Source organism: Uloborus diversus, unplaced genomic scaffold, assembly GCF_026930045.1.
Source record: "Uloborus diversus isolate 005 unplaced genomic scaffold, Udiv.v.3.1 scaffold_589, whole genome shotgun sequence".
In the NCBI taxonomy this organism is placed as follows: domain Eukaryota; kingdom Metazoa; phylum Arthropoda; class Arachnida; order Araneae; family Uloboridae; genus Uloborus; species Uloborus diversus.
The window spans coordinates 75,329-79,129 of NW_026558779.1; positions in this window are offsets into that span (position 1 = coordinate 75,329).

Consider the following 3,801-nt stretch of genomic DNA (forward strand, 5'->3'; position numbering starts at 1 on the left):
ATACTGTTTTGTGTGTTTTTTGGGCAGGGCCGATCCTAGCAGGTGTGCAGAGTGTGCGCCGCACAAGGGCGGCCAAAGCAAGGGGCGGCCGCAGGCTGCATCATATAATTCTTATAATCAAGCAAAATTCCTTAAGAGTTTCTCACAAGATAACTTATAATAAGTAGAATAAATATGCTGATTTTTAAATGTTCAATTGTCAAAGTATGTGTCAAATTCTCGACAGCATAGCATAGTTTAAGAAAAATAGAATGTTAGGGAACATTGTGTTGGTTCATTGTCCATTAAGATCTACTCTTAACACACATGCTTCACTTGGTTGCAAAGTTTGTGACAGAATCGGTAATGAGGCATGGATACAGGGGAGGGGAAAGGCCCCCTTCTGAAGCATGAAATCGTGTCATCTAAAAGGAGCACCGAGGGCGGCCACTAATGTTTACCCCCCCCCCTCCCCCAAGCTTCTATAGACCTAAACAACAAAGACATATTTTATTTATTAAAAAAAAGCTGTACTAATTAAATACTCTAGCAAGCACTTCAAACAACAAACTATGTAACAAACTCTGTGTTTAACAATCGTGGATGCGTGGAGAGAAAGTGGAAAATTGCGACTCCCTTGAGAGTAACATATATGAATGACGAACTAAAATGTTGTACTTTTCCTCTTTTACGACAATTTTTCTGATTAAAATCTTGAATGAACTGCCTGGTTTCAGATCAGGCAGGAGGACAGGGCTCTTGCCCCGGGAAGAAAATTTAAATGTAGCTCCAAAACGAAGATCCAAAAGGATGCCATGACCTCCTTGACGAAACTAAAGAAGGCTTAAAATTGCGTTTCTAGGACTTTACTTTCGGAAAATTTCGCTGGTTGAACCATCGATATTAAGGACCCAATTAAGTCTCTGATTCACCTCTTCCACGTTAACTTAATCAAACATAGACTAAAAATGTTGGCTCCAAAATCCAAAACGTTTTTTCAGACGACAGCCCTTCCTATCATCAAACCTCATATAAAATTGCTTTGGCATTTTTCGAAATGTTTGCAGTGGAGGAACCCGAAATCCATTCGCAAACATTACTACCAAAGACAGTCTCAATTAGCGTCTTTAGAGAAGCCCTTAATTCCACCCCCTCTCACTTAACGTATTGAAAACCAACTAAAATTGCGTTTTTCAAACATCAGTTTCAAGAACTTTTGGGGAAAGACCTTGGATCCCCCTTTTCTCCAACGCAATCACTGTACCTGAAAATTTCGTTTTTAGACGTTTCCGTGGAGCCACAGCTTCCTGCACTAAACTAGCCTTAAATTGACTTCAGTTTCAAAAACACAGTTCGTGAAGACACACTGAACCCCCGCCCGCTCTTAGTCCCATCGTTATCAAACAATGCTTAAAATACGATTTTGGGACTTATAGAATTCCGGAGGAGAACTGCCAGGCTTATGTAACTTTTCACGGCGCTAGGGCATATCCATCAATCGTCGAGGTGAGGTGGACAAAAGTCTATACTTATATTTTTCAGATATTAATGCTGAAAAATATCAAAGATCCGTAGAAGCTTCCCAGTTTTGTTAACGTCACCAAAGATAATATAAAATTGCGATTTTAGAAATATCCGCTTAAGAGATCCAAAATCCTTCCTTCCCAAAAATAGCCTATACAGTCGACTCCCGCTACAACGCGATTCGACTTACGCGAAATGGCTTTAACGCGAATTTTTCACGACTAACGAATTTATAGCTAACGCAAATTCGGAGTCCACAACACGAATTGTTTTTGAAGGAAGTTTCGGCTTCGTAAATTGGTTACTAAGACTAATTTCGAGAATATTATTACATCCTTTTAGCATCGCTATCGGTGAAAGTTTTCACACCTAATTAGTTTACACATCGGGCTGTTAGTGCATCAAATAACCACTCAGTATCGTTCATTTATCTTTTTTTTTTTCATTCTAAATTTAAAAGATGATGAAATATAATGGCATCTTAGTGCGCTGTTTCATGTAAAGTTTGTGAAGATGGGATGAAAAAGAAAGTTTCTGACAGAAAAAAAAAAGGGTGTAAAAATTCTCGACATGCTTGAACAACTACAAAATGTCGACAGTAGCACGACAACAAGTATGAGTGAATCTACCATACATACAATTTCAGAAGTCAAAACAAAAAGATATCCGTAAAAAATCAGAACTTAGTTTCAACACTGAAGCTTGCAGAGTAATGTCTAACCAAAGTAAATATTATGAAAATAGATGTTGCTCTTATATTGTGGATTGAAGGGATAAGGTAGAGGGGATGTTTCCATAAATGGAAACGTTATAAACGGCAGAACAAGCGTATTTAAAAATATATAAGATAACGATTTGATAATGAAGCGTAAATCTTCATCATCTTCATTTTTTATTGCTGTATCTACTGTACAGTACTGTTATAGTGCAGCATTTTATTATTACTGCATACTCTGCGTACCGTGTTGTTTTATTTAGGTCTTTTCCCCCTACTGATCATTCATTTTGTGCACCTTGGAGCATTTTATCTTCTATACATATAATAAAATAAGATGTTTGTGTGTGTGTGTGTGTGGCGCGCATCTCGGGAAAACGGTAAGGCCTAGAAAGATGAAATTTGGTATACAGGTGTAGTTTTTGCTGAAGTTGTGCACCTCGGGCTTCGATTTTTGATATTTTAATTAGAAAAAAGTTATTTAATGTTTTATGCGTTTTTTCACACTTTTTAGTACTTTTTACCCCACAGACCCTGAACCAATCGCACCACACAAATATTTTTTGTACTATAGTGTAGGAAATTTAATTTTAAATAGGATGAATGAAAAAAATTTTGAAGATAGAGCAATTTTTGTATTTTTTATAAATTTTTGAAAAAACTTTTATTTCGCATTTTTTTCTGGGTTTAGTTTTTTTCGAAACCCACCCTGCAAAAAGTATTGAGCCCTCAATTCCAAAATTTTAGTTGGTAATAGTAAAAACATTCTGCCCCCTTCAGAAGAAAAAAGTTTTTAAAAATACGCAAAAGTTTTTTTATTATAATTTTTTAAATGCAGAACACGGCGCGACCTGTAAGCATTGCCGGCTGAGTTCCGCAGTTCCTAATCACGTGACCTAACTGATATCGGTTGCTTTCTCTTCACTTTTTCTTTTCCAACGTTCAAAGATTTCATATCTTTATTTTCCCAACTTCTTTTTTTTTTCTGGACATTTTGCTATATTTATGGGTATTCAGAGCCTTTTTTTTTTTGCGTGCAATTTTAAGTAAATAAATAAAGCCCGCGGTATTTTGCATGATTTTTGTAGGGGTTGGTGGTTAGGTTTGGTAGATAGAGAGATGATATTAAGTGAGCAAAAAACTTTTTTTTACACAGAAAAGGATTGTTAATTACTATCAGAGGTAGATATGCATGGATCGTATAGATAGATAGATAGAGAGAAAGAGGGACTATATATGGACAAATATAGAGGTGGATACAGTAGATGGACAGTAAGAAATAGAGGAATTTCAACGGAGGATCAATGACCCCCCCCCCCCCACACACACAAACACACACCATGACTTTGAAAAAACAATGCTTTCACATAATAGTGGAAGTGCTTTTTGTTATTTTCCGACAAAATTTGCATGAAGAGTCCCTTTGTGCCTCCCCCCCCCTTTAAAAATATTACAAAGGACATAACGGGAGATAGATCTAGAAAATACTTTATTCAACACAAAATTTAGTTAAGCAGCCGCCGAAGAAGCCAACGTTGGCGTAAAAAGGCGAATGATAATATTGATATATAGAGAAAAACATT